Source organism: Helianthus annuus, chromosome 16 (assembly GCF_002127325.2).
Source record: "Helianthus annuus cultivar XRQ/B chromosome 16, HanXRQr2.0-SUNRISE, whole genome shotgun sequence".
Lineage (NCBI taxonomy): Eukaryota > Viridiplantae > Streptophyta > Magnoliopsida > Asterales > Asteraceae > Helianthus > Helianthus annuus.
The window spans coordinates 53,628,814-53,646,405 of NC_035448.2; the positions used below are offsets into that span (position 1 = coordinate 53,628,814).

Below are 17,592 nucleotides of genomic sequence, written 5' to 3' on the forward strand. Positions count from 1 at the left end.
TTTTTTTGGTATGTACGCGTTTAAATTTTGTTATACATTCAGGTTTGTTATACGTTCAAGTTTCAGGGACGAAACCTCTTTTAAGGGGGGTAGACTTATAACACCCAAAAAAAATGATTATTTCACTTAGGATAAGATGTAGAAGCAAATGGGGTAATATTTAAATTTAATAAGTGTTTGAAAATTTAGGGACTAAATTTGTAAATGTCTAAAAGTCAATTTACTAAAGTGAATAATATCAAAAACCCACACATAGTTCGTGTGTGGGTTCTGATCGATCAACAAGGGGAGCAAAGGAGGGGTTTAACCCTAGTTTATCAAAATCCACGTGAATCAAGTGAAATCTTGAGAAAATCGAAAGTATAAACAACGAATTCTAAGCTCCAAGACTTGTTCTTCGAAGTGGTAAGTTGAATTTTTATGATTTAGCAAATTGTAGGAAATGGGTCTTGATCAAATCTGATTGCATGATACGGAAGTTATGAAATTAAGTTAAGATTATGATGTAGGATCAGAATCATGTCTGAATTCTAGAAAATTTGTGGTTAATAGCCAAGACCCAAGTTGATGAGAAGTTGCTAGGGTTAGATTGATCAAGTTTTGATATGTGTGTGTGTGTGTTTTTGAGGAATAACCTTGTTTATGATGTAAAAATCACTAGATAATCTGATTTAGAATAAAGCTTAATTGAATATTGTTGAATGATTAAAGAATTAGCTTAGAAATATATGTTAGTTAAATGAGTAAATGTCCCAAAAATGTGAAACCCGCCATGTGTTTGATGAAATGCTTGAATGAACAACTATGTGTAATATTGAATGTAATGGAATGAAGTTTCGGGTACTAAACAAATGAACGGATGTGTTAATATAGGAGTAAAGGAAGAGGGCTCAGGTTCTAAGAAGTCGGAAAGCTCACAAGACAAAGGTATGTTTCGTTGCATACAAAAACCTTAATTATAATATTGTTTATAATATGATATTTAATCTTTGTCAAAAAGGCTATAGTGATTAGTAAGTAACTCGCAAATCCCTTGCGGATTTGGTTGTTAAGAGAGTTATAATAACATATGCAAGTCGACCGGTTCTAGTGAACAAGTCGAGTAAGAATAAGCTACCATCCGTTTTGAACGGGTGGTTTTGAATGCTATAATGAATGCTAGAAGCTTAATCCGTTATACGGATAGAAAGAAGAATTTATGTTGAAAGCAAATAACCCTACTTAACGGGTCAAATGTGTATGCTTAACTCTCATTGAGAGTGTTTATGCCAAACCCAATTACTTGGGTAGTCGAATGTGTAAGAAAGAAGAAAGCTCATATATGGATGAAACTAAAACAAAGGAATTATGATTTGACAACTGAGATGACTAACTTTAAAAACCTTGTTGTTGAATGTAGGTAAATCCTCACTTTAGGCGATTTGGAGATTTGGAGCGAGCACGTGTCCACGTCATGTTATACCAAATGCTTCCGCTAGTTTATGTTCATCTTTATGGTCCATGACTTGTTATTTTGTCCAACTTTGTTATGTGACACCTGTGTCACCGCGACCATCAAACAAATACCAAGCCGATGAAATATTGTATTTCATACTTGGGATCTTGTATAAATATGTGTATCTTTTGCACATATCAATTCTTGCTCAATTTCAAACTTTATATCGCTTTCTGGAGAATTATACGCAAACTGGTGCGTAAACGTACTCAGTTTAAATGCGACAAATACTCCAGAACATCAACATATACTTAACATACCTTAAATAACCTTTACATAACTTAGAAATAAGTTTTGAAGGCTTTGATATGGCAAAAACAAGTTAATTCGCTTACAGGGACTAAACTTGACAAACTGCGAAAGTATGCCAATTTGAACTGTAACAAACATTTCGGAGCATGACCATAAGTTAAACACACCTTAAATATCCTTTACATAGCTTAGAAATAGGCTTTGAGAGGTTCGGTGTGCTAAAATAAACTTTTGGATCATTCAGGGACAAAAAGTGTCAAAAAGTGCATAAGTTTGCACTTTCGCGCATAACTTACGTTCTGAATACATCCGGGCATCCAAAAATTTATGTAAGCACTAAATAATTTATTTTAGTGTTTGGCATAAGAAAAATCCATTCGTCGCGTCATTTGGATCGTTTTTCGCACTTATGCGCATTCCGTCGTAATTAAGCGAACATCGCGATCGTACAACTAAACGAACCAACATCCGACATATTTTTGAGCATGTTTCATGTCCTCAATGTTTAGGCATCATTTTAGGGCCTTAAAGCTGGCTTTACGGGCCTTAGAAGGGTTGGAAATGGCTTAAATATGCAACAGGGACTAAAACTGTCATTTCTGAAAATTTGTGCTGATCAGACAAGGCCAGGCGGCCCGCCTGAGTTTTGTGTGTATCCTGACGCAGGCCGCGTCAGACTTACAGACCAGATTCAATGTTTTTGATCCACTTGCAGCAACCTTTCGATCACCCAAAGGGCAACGCCACGTGTCAAAACCCTATGGTGGGGGCAAAATAAGCCACCACAACTTTGCGACAAGTGTACGGATTGGATCGTGGCACGATATTCAATAAACGATCCTAACGGTCTTGCTTTTCCTATAAATACCCCCCCCCCTTTGGTTAAAAACCCACAAAATCTAATCTAAAGCTCTAAGTTGAGGCCTTTGCTTCATACCTGAGCTCCTGGATCGAGATTAGCTTTCGGGGACCCTTCGTAAGTGTTCTTTCGTTCTTTTATTCGCTTTTCGAGTCCGAAAGTCAAAGTTTTGTTTGACTTTATGCGTTGACCAGCCTATGGTCAACACGAAGTTCGTTGGAACTTCATAACGTGAGCGTGATCACGATGGTTATAGTCCATAGTGACTATACCTACTGATTACCACGTTATCTATGCTCAGTGACGAGTCATAGTTTCGGCCAAAACGCGCATTCTTGCGTATTTTGTAACCAAACTACTCGTGAGTATCAAAAACGTTTGTTTTGATACCAAACCTATTTTCTAAACTTAGTTAAGCATGTTCTAACATGCTTAGCTCGTCACTTTTAGTTTAGTGCTTATATAGGGTCGTAAGGTAAGCGATCTAAACAATCGCTTACACTTTCGAACCCGACCCATTTGGTCGATCTTTAGGATCCGACCAAACACATTAGGTGACCATAGCTGTAACCTTCCGAGGTTATACCTTATGGTCACGATGTTAGGCGTTCCAAACGCGTTCTACGCAAACGACGCGTTAAGGTAGCATAAGCTACCTAAACGGGTCGTAATGGGTTGTAAGCACTTAGGTTAGTTTCATTTTAGTATGTAGGCTTTGTTAAACCATATTACACGAGTCTCCATACTCGTTTGGTTTACGAACCCGTATACTATCCGATCCTCCGATTTAGGTCCGGTGTATTAACATAGTTACCTATATTAGGTGTCGTTTGATATTCCATGATCTCTATAATTATTTCGTTGTTATACAAGAACTTCAAAGCAATCTCAGGTGAGTACACAGAACCCCATCCTTTACTGTTTTCCAAACATTTTGGGGTGAAACACATGTGCCTACTTGTTACTTTCATGCTTTCCATGTTTTCACATCATATACCTGCTATGTTCGTTAGTACATATATAGTACATGATTTCATTGTGTTCATGCTATGTATGTCCATTGTGTGTATACTTAGTACAATCGATTTACAATACATTTCATGCTATGTACGCCCATTGTATTTACAATACATTTCATACTACGTACGCCCATTGTGTGCATACTTAGTACATCACTCTACAATACATTTCATGCTATGTACGCCCATTGTGTGCATACTTAGTACATCACTTTGCAATACCTTTCATACTACGTACGCCCATTGTGTGCATACTTAGTACATTGTTTCACATTGCATTTCTGTTGCATATGCTCATCCAGCATATGAACACATTACACTACATTTTGAACCGTTGTAACCATTTGACTATGTGAACCGTCTTAACCCTTTGATTATATGAACCGTTCGTAACCTTTGAACCGTGTGAACCAGTTGTATCTGTTGACATGATTTACATTTGACAATAGACATTTGACTATACATAAACATTTCTACAATTGTTAAACATTACATCTTGATGGTTTGGTTTGACTAAGTGATCTCAGTAACGAGGCGTGTGTAATATGATACAAGCATGGTGGATACGCCGCTGGTACTTCCTATATATAAGTGTTTGTGTGGTATTACATATCGTAACGTTATTTGAATCATTTCAATTTGAGACATATAACATTTTATCCAAATAACACACTTTTCACAAGACCCTGATTTACAAACAACTTATCTTATACAAACTCATTTTACATGGTTATTCAGTTAACCATACATTATTCTCTTATTTATACATATCATCTGATCTTACCGTTCTTCAAATGATTTACAAGACAAAGCAAATTACAAGGTTCATGTCTAACTGTTATTAAACGTTTTCTTTAAACTCAAGTCATGAATTCTGTTTTCACAAAACCTATGTATCTCACAGGCATTTTTATGCTGCCGTACCTATTTTCACATGTGTTTTCAGGAGATGATGCATAGGACTTATCAAGACATACTTAAGCGGACCCGTGCCTTAGTGACTTAAAACGAGATAAGAACTAGTTAATTTATGTTGTGTACTCTTTGGTTCTTGTTTAAACAATGTATACTATCATATTTCATTAATAAAACGAAACTTCATTTGCCGTGGATTTGAAACAATTAATTCTGTCCCAACACTCCCCGACGTTTCCGCCGTGGTTGCATGTTATACGCGGTCGGGGTGTGACAGAAAAGTTGGTATCAGAGCCAATGGTTATAGGGAATTAGGTTATTAGTAATGCTTTGACCTAGTCTATAACCTTCCTAGGACCCTAACGCGAGTTTACTTGCGTTTAGTCATAGAACAATACTGTCACCTATCCTTAGGCGACGACCATAACAAGAACATAAATTTCAAAACCGCTTTGAAAATTAATCATCTGTTCTAGGATGATTGATTACTAGGTTTTGAACCCTCTGTTATAAGGTTTCGAACCCCTTTGAATTATCAAAACTCTCGTCAAAGTTTTGGGTCCTAAATAGTGTGAACACGTGCAAACTGGAAGAGTGAATGCCTGTACCCTGGGTTTTCTGTCTAAGGCTAGAGTGTTCGTACAAATCCACATAATCGGACCAGTCAATCTTACCTGGGAACTCTTGGGGTGAGTGTCCACTTATAGGCGAGCATGTCTTCTCGATACACTATGAGGATCTATTTGCTTTGATTCAGCCTAGGTGTTGTTTGTTTGCTTCGTGGTTCAAACAAATGACCATCAACCATGATTATGGTCGGTAATTGTAACATCCTATTCTTACCCAATGCCATTTCATTTGTTTTCTTTCTTGTTTCTCTTTTAGAATGCCTCCTCGACGCGAAAACCAGATAGCGACTGCCGAACTGGCAGAAATCATTGCGCAACAAATGGCTGCTCAATTCCCAAACCTCTTTGCTCAATGGAACCAAGCCAACAACAACAATAATGCCCCCTGCAACTTCAAGATGTTCAACTCGGCTAAGCCATCAAAGTTTTCTGGGTCTCAAGGAGCGACTGCACTTCTGCAATGGTTCGAGAGTTTAGAGAGCACCTTCAGACATGTTCAATGTCCAAACGAGCGAAAGGTAGAATTCGCATCTAGCGTCTTTGAGAAACGAGCTTTGACATGGTGGAATGGTGTGATGAGAGATAGGGGTGCCGATGTGGCACTAGCTCAAACATGGCAAGAGCTTTGAGCTCTGATGATGAAGGAATTCTGTCCTCGTCACGAGATCAGGGCCTTGGAAACGGAGTTCGATGATCTTAAGCAAGTTAGCGGTGGGCATCGAGCCTACACGGATCGTTATGAGGAATTAAGTCTGTTATGCCCAAACATGGTCACGCTTTTGGATAAGGCAATTGAAAAGTACATTGATGGCCTCCCTGACTCGATACAAGACATTGTGACTGGTAGCAACCCCACTACAGTTAGACAGGCTATTGAGCTATCTGCAACCTTGACTGAATCAAAGATCAGGAAAGGTAAACTTTTCCGAAAAGGTGACAAGAAACCGGTCGGGGAATCGAACCCAATCGAGGAATCAAAGACCATGGATGAACAGACTGAATCCCCTAAGAAGTCAAAGAAGCGAAAGGCTTCTCAGAACTTCGCCGTGGTCGCTCACAATGGTCAAGCCGTCCCCAACCAACCAGCTCAACCCCCTGCTAGAAAACCATACAATGGAACTGCACCCTTGTGCAACCAATGTAGCCTCCATCATCACGCCAATGTACAGTGCCGCAAATGCCAAACTTGTGGACTTATAGGCCATACAGCAAGAGTCTGCCCAGCTGCAGCTGCGCCAAACCAAGCTGGCAACAATCCTGCTCAAGGTCGTTTTCTACCAGGCTCTTGTTTCAATTGTGGCGAGATGGGTCATTTCCGAAGAAATTGCCCAAAGCTTGCTAATGCAAACCCAACACAGGGATGAGCATCTGACTAACTAGAAGACAACATCGTTTAGAAATAATCACGTCTTATGTATTACTTTCTTTTGTTGTCAAGGACCAAGAAACAGTTGTTAACGTTGTTTATAAATAAATCTTTTATTTACATTGCGATGTATTTCTGTGGTTGCATGTATAACGACATATCCCCTACAATACCGACAATCAAGGAACCGTATTCCTTGAAGAACAAACTACCCCCAAAAGTCTCCCATTCTATGATCTCTTGCGTCTTCCACGAAATTCCTAAGTACCCGTTTCTTCTAAGAAAAACGAAGTACAAGGCGCAAGTTACAACACGTGACGAATACCCAAGGTACCACTATAAATCCTTAATAGGGTACCTAAGGACTTCCCGTAAGTCCTTAATTGTTATATACCTTAATTCGAATGTGGTGATTCCTTGTAATCAAAAATCGAATTTTGGGAGATCTTCCTATCTTCTCAGATAGATCCCAGTGGACATTGAAGCCCGTCGACTGGTTTCCATATCCGTATTCAATCGATAACAAGTTAATAACAAATTATAATCCAGTTAAACAATTATGTGACTTTGTGCTTATGTGTTCCCTTATGTGTTGTTGTGTGATCCAAATTATGTTATCCAAATCCTTGTAGAATCTTCCATATCATTCGTATAAAGGATTCATAGTAGGATACCCAGAGGTACTACGTAAAAAAAAATCCTCAAAGGACTTCTATGTTATAGTTAAGTCCATTGGATTATAAAGTACTACTTCATAATTAGACCCCTTGAGTGGTCTAGTTAAAGATTCATCCAAAAATCTGGTTAGGGATATCAGGTGATGATATAGCTGAAAGGACTCCTTGGTGGCCTAACTAAGAAGATTCCCTGTCGATCTAATTAAAAGGACCCGATGGAAGTCTAGTCACCCACATCACAAGTTTGATATCCTTCCCCAAAACATTACAAAACAAACTGTGCGGACTGTGCAAGGGATTACGTAATTATGGATGCATACATAATTATGGAATTTAGTGCACAGAAATCACAGCAAGTTCTGTCATGTGTCTAGAGTTAACTCTATTCATTTCCAACTCTGATGAAGCAACTGTTGAAAATGACTTCGTTAGTTCATTTTCGTTTTTGAAGATTTATCCGTTGAGGAAATGAATATCCGTTGTGTAATCCTTCGTTTCCAACTCTGATGGAGCAACCGTTGAAACTGACTCCGTTAGTTCATTTTCGTTTCTGACGATTTATCCGTTGGGGAAATGAATATCCGTTGTGTAATCCTTCATTTCTATTTCTGATGAAGCAACCGTTGAAAACGACTCCGTTAGTTCATTTTCGTTTCTGAAGATTTATACGTTGAGGAAATCAATATCCGTTGTGTAATCCTTCATTTCCATTTCTGATGAAGCAACCATTGAAAATGACTCTGTCTGTTCATTTTTCGTTTCTGAAGATTTGTCCATTGAGGAAATGAACATCCGTTTGCTTATTCTGTCATTTCCATTTGTGAAGAATACTCGTTGAGGAAAATGACTCCATCTGTTCATTTTCGTTTCTGAAGAATGACCGTCAAGGAAATGACGGGATATTGCCTTGCATATCGCTGGTGGGTATTTGGCAAAATCACTAATAGACTCCTACGAATAAATTTTGGGACGAAATTTCCTAAAGTAGGGGAGACTGTGACACCTGTGTCACCGCGACCATCAAACAAATACCAAGCCGATGAAATATTGTATTTCATACTTGGGATCTTGTATAAATATGTGTATCTTTTGCACATATCAATTCTTGTTCAATTTCAAACTTTATATCGCTTTCTGGAGAATTATACGCAAACTGGTGCGTAAACGTACTCAGTTTAAATGCGAAAAATACTCCGGAACATCAACATATACTTAACATACCTTAAATAACCTTTACATAACTTAGAAATAAGTTTTGAAGGCTTTGATATGGCAAAAACAAGTTAATTCGCTTACAGGGACTAAACTTGACAAACTGCGAAAGTATGCCAATTTGAACTGTAACAAACATTCCGGAGCATGACCATAAGTTAAACACACCTTAAATATCCTTTACATAGCTTAGAAATAGGCTTTGAGAGGTTCGGTGTGCTAAAATAAACTTTTGGATCATTCAGGGACTAAAAGTGTCAAAAAGTGCATAAGTTTGCACTTTCGCGCATAACTTACGTTCTGAATACATCCGGACATCCAAAAATTTATGTAAGCACTAAAATAATTTATTTTAGTGTTTGGCATAAGAAAAATCCATTCGTCGCGTCATTTGGATCGTTTTTCGCACTTATGCGCATTCCGTCGTAATTAAGCGAACATCGCGATCGTACGACTAAACGAACCAACATCCGACATATTTTTTAGCATGTTTCATGTCCTCAATGATAAGGCATCATTTTAGGGCCTTAAAGTTGGCTTTACGGGCCTTAGAAGTGTTGGAAATGGCTTAAATATGCAACAGGGACTAAAACTGTCATTTCTGAAAATTTGTGCTGATCAGACAAGGCCAGGCGGCCCGCCTGAGTTTTGTGTGTATCCTGACGCGGGCCGCGTCAGACTTATAGACCAGATTCAATGTTTTGATCCACTTGCAGCAACCTTTCGATCACCCAAAGGGCAACGCCACGTGTCAAAACCCTATGGTGGGGGCAAAATAAGCCACCACAACTTTGCGACAAGTGTACGGATAGGATCGTGGCACGATATTCAATAAACGATCCTAACGGTCTTGCTTTTCCTATAAATACCCCCCCCCCTCTTTTGGTTAAAAACCCACAAAATCTGATCTAAAGCTCTAAGTTGAGGCCTTTGCTTCATACCTGAGCTCCTGGATCGAGATTAGCTTTCGGGGACCCTTCGTAAGTGTTCTTTCGTTCTTTTATTCGCTTTTCGAGTCCGAAAGTCAAAGTTTTGTTTGACTTCATGCGTTGACCAGCCTATCGTCAACACGAAGTTCGTTGGAACTTCATAACGTGAGCGTGATCACGATGGTTATAGTCCATAGTGACTATACCTACTGATTACCACGTTATCTAGGCTCAGTGACGAGTCATAGTTTCGGCCAAAACGCGCATTCTTGCGTATTTTGTAACCAAACCACTCGTGAGTATCATAACCGTTTGTTTTGATACCAAACCTGTTTTCTAAACTTAGTTAAGCATGTTCTAACATGCTTAGCTCGTCACTTTTAGTTTAGTGCTTATATAGGGTCGTAAGGTAAGCGATCTAAACAATCGCTTACACTTTCGAACCCGACCCATTTGGTTGATCTTTAGGATCCGACCAAACACATTAGGTGACCATAGCTGTAACCTTCCGAGGTTATACCTTATGGTCACGATGTTAGGCGTTCCAAACGCGTTCTACGCAAACTACGCGTTAAGGTAGCATAAGCTACCTAAACGGGTCGTAATGGGTCGTAAGCACTTAGGTTAGTTTCATTTTAGTATGTAGGCTTTGTTAAACCATATTACACGAGTCTCCATACTCGTTTGGTTTACGAACCCGTATACTATCCGATCCTCCGATTTAGGTCCGGTGTATTAACATAGTTACCTATATTAGGTGCCGTTTGATATTCCATGATCTCTATCATTATTTCGTTGTTATACAAGAACTTCAAAGCAATCTCAGGTGAGTACACAAAACCCCATCCTTTACTGTTTTCCAAACATTTGGGGTGAAACACATGTGCCTACTTGTTACTTTCATGCTTTCCATGTTTTCACATCATATACCTGCTATGTTCGTTAGTACATATATAGTACATGATTTCATTGTGTTCATGCTATGTATGTCCATTGTGTGTATACTTAGTACAATCGATTTACAATACATTTCATGCTATGTACGCCCATTGTATTTACAATACATTTCATACTACGTACGCCCATTGTGTGCATACTTAGTACATCACTCTACAATACATTTCATGCTATGTACGCCCATTGTGTGCATACTTAGTACATCACTTTGCAATACCTTTCATACTACGTACGCCCATTGTGTGCATACTTAGTACATTGTTTCACATTGCATTTCTGTTGCATATGCTCATCCAGCATATGAACACATTACACTACATTTTGAACCGTTGTAACCATTTGACTATGTGAACCGTCTTAACCCTTTGATTATATGAACCGTTCGTAACCTTTGAACCGTGTGAACCAGTTGTATCTGTTGACATGATTTACATTTGACAATAGACATTTGACTATACATAAACATTTCTACAATTGTTAAACATTACATCTTGATGGTTTGGTTTGACTAAGTGATCTCAGTAACGAGGCGTGTGTAATATGATACAAGCATGGTGGATACGCCGCTGGTACTTCCTATATATAAGTGTTTGTGTGGTATTACATATCGTAACGTTATTTGAATGATTTCAATTTGAGACATATAACATTTTATCCAAATAACACACTTTTCACAAGACCCTGATTTACAAACAACTTATCTTATACAAACTCATTTTACATGGTTATTCAGTTAACCATACATTATTCTCTTATTTATACATATCATCTGATCTTACCGTTCTTCAAATGATTTACAAGACAAAGCAAATTACAAGGTTCATGACTGACTGTTATTAAACGTTTTCTTTAAACTCAAGTCATGAATTCTGTTTTCACAAAACCTATGTATCTCACAGGCATTTTTATGCTGCCGTACCTATTTTCACATGTGTTTTCAGGAGATGATGCATAGGACTTATCAAGACATACTTAAGCGGACCCGTGCCTTAGTGACTTAAAACGAGACAAGAACTAGTTAATTTATGTTGTGTACTCTTTGGTTCTTGTTTAAACAATGTATACTATCATATTTCATTAATAAAACGAAACTTCATTTGCCGTGGATTTGAAACAATTAATTCTGTCCCAACACTCCCCGACGTTTCCACCGTGGTTGCATGTTATACGCGGTCGGGGTGTGACATGTTAGTAGTCGTATATTTGCAAAACTTGTTGTCTTTGCTTTGGGTAGTTTAATGTTAAACGGATCGTAGATTGTTGTTTAGTTTATTATGTTAAAAATAGGGGGCATGTTCGTTTTACGAACGGGTCATGCCCAATTTTTGTAAAAATTTTATTATATATCAAAGTTGGTATTTTGGATGTCTTTAAATCACTGTTGTAAGTAATTTATTATTTATGGAAAAGCGGACCTTACAACGAGAGGCGGAAACAGACGTATCGGAGTTATTTCAGCTGATTTGCACACAAAATCACTTAAACTATCTCTTGTATTGATCTGATGACGTTTTACAACCCGGAGATACTTCGGCAGAGCTTCGCTACCGGAATCCAAAACCTTAAAAATGAAATGAACCAGCTCACTATATATAGGCAGTCCCATTTCGCATGGAATGGCTCATGCGACCTGGCCATTTGCATTTCGTACGAACTGGACATATTCCAGTTCGTGCGAATTGGACTTCCTACTCTAAAACCTTATTTTCTAGCAAGCCGAGCTCTGTTCTTTCTAATCTATCTACAACACTCGATACAAGACGAAGTCGACAGACGTATGCACCAATAGACTCCCCTTTGGATGTTTATGAAGTCTTCGGTGTCGACTCTTCAGTATGACAAGTCTTCAGTCTTAATTAGTCTTTTTGCTCTCTCCAAAGTGTCTAACATTGTAAGCATCCTCAATGTTCTCTCTTCTCTTTATCAGCATCAACAGCTAACCTCCCTTGGATGTTGAATCCATAAATTCTTCAGAATCAGCAGCTTCTATCTTGAGCTTTGTTCCAAGATCTGAATCTGGCTCTTACGTCCTCAGACTCCGCCTTTCGATTAGCTGGGATCGCAGTCTGGGATTCACTATCTGCACAAACTCTACCCAAAACATAAATTTCATATTATGACAATTTTAATCTTAGCTTACCACTTGTCATTTGAACATTCAGATTTGGTTTTCATTTAAACATTTCAAAATTTATTCTCATTTCAAACACACTCTCCCAACCCTGTTGTTCATCATGTTCAGCACTCAAAACTTTGAAAATCAGCTTTCCAACATCAGTTGTCGAAAATAAGATGAAATAAAATCTTTTTGAATTTTCAAAATTTTATGCTAAAACACACTTAAAATCTTTTTGGATTTTTTTTAATGAAAAACAGTAAAGAAATATTTACAGACAATATTTTTGAGAGTTTGTGTAAGAGGATCATATCAGTTTATGAGACAAATCACTAACACCGTTAAACGTTAAACATTTATGCTCTAAACGATTCACTTAGATTGTCAGTATACTGATCCACTTAAATTTTCACACAAAGTTCAACTGTTTCAAGATACGAGATTAGTGTTTTAATTGACTTAAACTTATTCGCGTGTCCCACCTCAGAATATACTCCCGTATCCAGACTCCTATATTCAGTCTTACAGGTGAATGTACACTAATGATATCTGTAAATGGGTGATGCGAGACCATGAGAGCTCAGGTTAGAACTTCCGTTCAGACAAAGAGATGATGGCTCATCTTTCGGTGTGTCCCGTTTGGGGATCTTTTCTTCAACAGCACATGATTAGCATTTTTCAATGTTTCATCATTTTTTGTACTGAGGGTGAGCTTTAAAGATTTTAAAGCAGTGCAGAGCATTATACGAGGACTAGGCTAATGCTTCCGCAAAATCAAAAGTCCAGGTATAATACCCCAGATATCATCACGCACAAAGACCTAGTATGTCAGAAATAGAAAGCCTTTCAAACAAGATTTCAGGGGTTACCTATATATCCGAGAGATGTTCCCCACGAAATAAGCAAGTTTGATACTTAGGTTTATATCTCGAAAACAACCTACTAAATGTATAAAAACCTACCGTCATATCATCAGTGAGATCTTTTATCACATTTGACTTTCCAATACTTTAGCGTGTTGTGATAGTCCACTGATGTACTATCATTTCCTCTTTTATACAACAAAACTCGTTTTCATTTTTTTCATGTTTTTGGCTTTTTCAAATTTTCTAATGTTTTTGGGTTTTCTGAAATTTCTTACTCCCCCTAAAATGCAAAACCATTTAAAGAAAATTTTGACAATAAATGTAGTAAACTGTACAAATAAAATGACAACTGTTGAGAATTGCTTCAAATCTCCATCCACTTGGCATAAACAATCAGAACTCCCCCTGACAACAAACTATTTTCACATTATGATTTCAAAACACTTAAGTTTGTTTTAATCAAAATGGTTTTTCCGAAAAATTAGTTTTGTTGATTATACCACTTGTAGGAAAGGGGATAAATTCATCACATTGTTTTCTCAATCATTTGTATGAAAGTTAAATCAATTTCAACTTAATGACCTTGATTAACCCCTTGTAGGTGAAAATCCTCTTTTCAACCACTTGTAGGTTCACTTGTCAACCCAACCACTTGTAAATTGAAATATGACAATTTTCAGTTTTACCACTTGTAGGACGAAATTTCACAGATGTGAATTTCTCAAGAAAGATGCCGATTCATGCTCCACGATTACCATCTTGGGAGCTCCGGCAAGTCCAGAGTTTAATCATGATAGATTCTTGCTCCACGAGTACATCCCAATTGCCACCAAAGTCGATAACACAAGAGCGAAGCATGTCCTCTAGGGTTTGGATAGTACGTTCAGTCTGTCCATCCGTTTGAGGATGAAAAGCCATACTGAGATTAAGATGCGTACCCATAGAGGTTTGGAATGTTTGCCAGAGACATGAGGTGGAACGACCATCGCGGTTTGAAATGATTTCAATGGGTATACCATGACGACATATGACTTCATCCGTGTAGATTCGAGCTAGTTTCTAAACCTTGTCATCCTCACAAATGGGGAGGAAGTGAGTGGATTTGGTCAAATGGTCAATGATCACCCAAATGCTATGAGGACTAGAAGGTGTGCGAGGAAGTTTGGTTATGAAATCCATAGCAATGCTATCCCATTTTCAAACTGGGATTTCTGGTTGTTCAAGTAGACTAGAAGGACGTTGATGTTCAGCTTTGACATTCGAGCAAGTGAGGCATTTTGAAACAAAGGTGGCGATGTCCTTCTCCATGCCAGGCCACCAATAGGACGTACAAAGATCGTTGCAAGAGAACACAACCAAGAGCTCGGTTTGATGCATCGCAATACACCACGAAATCATTATTTCCATCAGGAAGTGCGAGAATAGGAGCATTGCAAAGCAAGTCCTTAAGCGTTTGAAAGAATTCCTCCTGTTCGGGACCCCAAACAAAATGTTTCTCTTTCTAGGTTAACAAGGGGAGGGGAACGGCGATTTTAGAGAAGTTCGAGATGAATCGACGGTAACCCGCCAATCCGGGAAAAGAACGAATCTCAGACTGGGATTCTGGTGTGATCCAATTCTTCACAGCTTCGATCTTTGAGGGGTCAACATGAATTCCTTTTTCTATCAAAACGTGTCCAAGGAATTGAACTTCTTTGATCCATAGTTCACTTTTGGAAAACTTTGTATATAGACGTTCGCCACGTAGGAGTTCCAGAATGAGATGCAAATGACGTTCGTGTTCGGCTTGAGTTTTCAAGTAAATGAGGATGTTGTCAATGAACACGATCACAAAATGATCTAAATAGGGTTTACACACGCGGTTCATAAATCCATGAAGAACGCAGGTGCATTGGTCCAACCGAAAGGCATGACCACGACCTAGTAGTGACCATATCGAGTGCGAAACGTGGTTTTAGGGATGTCCTCTTCGAGAACACGAAGTTGGTGATAGCCTGAACGAAGATCGATCTTGGAAAAACAAGTTGCGCCTTGGAGTTGGTCAAAAAGATCATCAATGCGAGGAAGAGGGTACCGGTTTTTTATGGTGAGTTTGTGAAGCTCACAATAGTCGATACACATGCGGAACGAACCATCCTTCTTCTTGATGAACATCACAGGAGTGCCCTAAGGAGAAGTACTTGGGCGTATGAAACCTTTATCAAGCAACACTTGAAGTTAACTTGGCAACTTTTGCATCTTAGAGGGTGCAAAATGATAAGGAGCTTTAACGACGGGTGTAGAACCAGGGAGGAGATCAATGTGAAAATCAACAGATCGAGATGGAGGAGGACCAGGTAGATCTTTAGGAAAGACATCAGGAAAATCACGCACAACTGGAACATCACTTATGCTCTTTCCCTTGCCCTTTTCTTCCCCCACGTGGGCTAAAAAGGCAAAGTATTGTTTATGTAAGTACTTGTTCGCTTGTGTGCATGACATAAGCTTCAGTCCCTTTGAAGGTTTATCTCCATAAACGTGTAAAGTATCGCCAAAAGGTAGAGGCAAACGAACGTATTTCTCGTGACAAGCGACTTCAGCATGGTTATTATGAAGCCAATCCATTCGTACTATGATATCAAAGCTACCCAATTGCATGGGTATAAGATCGATAGGGAAAACATGATCGTTAAGAGTGAGGAAACAATCCCAAACAACAGAATTAACGGTGATGGACTTGCCATTGGCAACTTCGACTGTGAATGACTTGGGGAGCTTAGAGCGTGTACAATTTAACATAGATTCGAATTCAACAGGCACAAAGCTTTTTCCCGGGCCAATATCAAATAGTATAGAAGCATAAATGTCATTAACAAGAAATGTACCATTCACGACTTCATTGTCGTTCTGAGCTTGATTTGTATTAATGTTTAAAGCACGCCCAAGAGTTGCTTGTTGCTGTTGCTCCTGATTAAGCTGAGGGCACTGAGGACGAAGATGAGTAGTGTCTCCATACTTGTAGCAAGCTCTGACATTGTTGGCTGGCTTTGGGTTTTGAGGAGCTTGTTGAACTTGATTACCTTGTGGGGTAGGACCACTACGGCATATGGCGGCTGTATGCCCAAACCGATTGCACGTAGTGCAATGGCAGAGTGCGATGTTTGCAGGATGATGGCAGTGACAAGTATTACCCTTGGGATGCTTCCCAGTGTAAGGCTTTCATGTGGTTTCAAGTATGGTAGGATTTGCGGTTGTAGAAGGGGTAATCGCGTTGCAACTTTGGTTTTCAAACTTGCATTTCTTGTATTTATTGGCACTCGAGTAGGCTTTAGTATCGGAAGTGGCTTGGTTGGCAGACTTGGCAGACGTGGGGGTTGTGGTTTGTTTATCTCTGATGCGGTCGTTGTTCAAGCTGGTTGCAAGGCGGTAAACAAGCTCAATGTGGTCGGGTTGAGAGGCTTCTATGGTGTCGCGCATGGCAGAGAGCAAACCGTGAAGGTACTTCCTGATAGTACACTCAGGATTCGAAACAAGATGTGGCACAATAACGCTCAGCTGTTTAAAACGGGTGGTATAACCAAAATTGTCATCCCCAATTTGTTTGAGGTTCCAGAATTCTTCCTCAATCTTCTGCTGCTCATGGGGAGGGCAGAACTCAGTCATCATCATTCCCTTGACTTTAGCCCAAGGAAGGGCATAAGCTTCTTCGTTGGAACGAATGTTTCGCTTATTCGTCCATCAGTCAAGGGCTCTTTCCTAGAAGACACCAGTAGCGCTGTGGGTCTTCAAGTTTTCAGGTCATTCACTATTGATGAATGTAACCTCAATGTTGTCAACCCACTCGAGCATCGCAGTCACACCATCATTGCCAGCGAAGGGCTTAGGGTTACAAGCTGAGAAGTGCTTGAAGTTGAAGGAAACAGGCTTGGGTTGGTCAACCTTAGAGTCAACTGAGGAGTTAGGGCTATAGGATGTGTTGATCTTGCTAACAATCTCAGGGACTACACGATCCATTTGAGTAGTCATGAAAGTGAGCATTTTCTTCTTGGAGCAGGTCTTGGACCTCTTGGTGGAGCTGGAAAGACGACTAGAAGACATTTAGAGATTTGGAAACAAACAAATGGATGAGACTTGATCATAATGTTTTGGAAAATTAGTTTGTTTCATATGATGCATCACATAGCATGTAATTTCATACTGTTCACATAGCATAACAAGATTTCACATTGTATAACAAATAATGATGAAAGCATTGTAAATTTAATTTATTCACGAGAGATTATTATTGTTTTAGATATCGAGGATAGTGCGATTCGTGTCT

The 17,592-nt window shown here is 38.9% G+C and overlaps 1 long non-coding RNA gene across 1 annotated transcript; it reads left to right on the forward strand.

Annotated features, from left to right (window-relative positions):
* Positions 1-267: 267 nt before the first annotated feature.
* On the forward strand, positions 268-1,509 carry LOC118488296. Its single transcript, XR_004884171.1, has 3 exons — positions 268-405; positions 874-927; positions 1,400-1,509. It is a non-coding gene; the product is annotated as an uncharacterized LOC118488296 (long non-coding RNA).
* Positions 1,510-17,592: the final 16,083 nt, after the last annotated feature.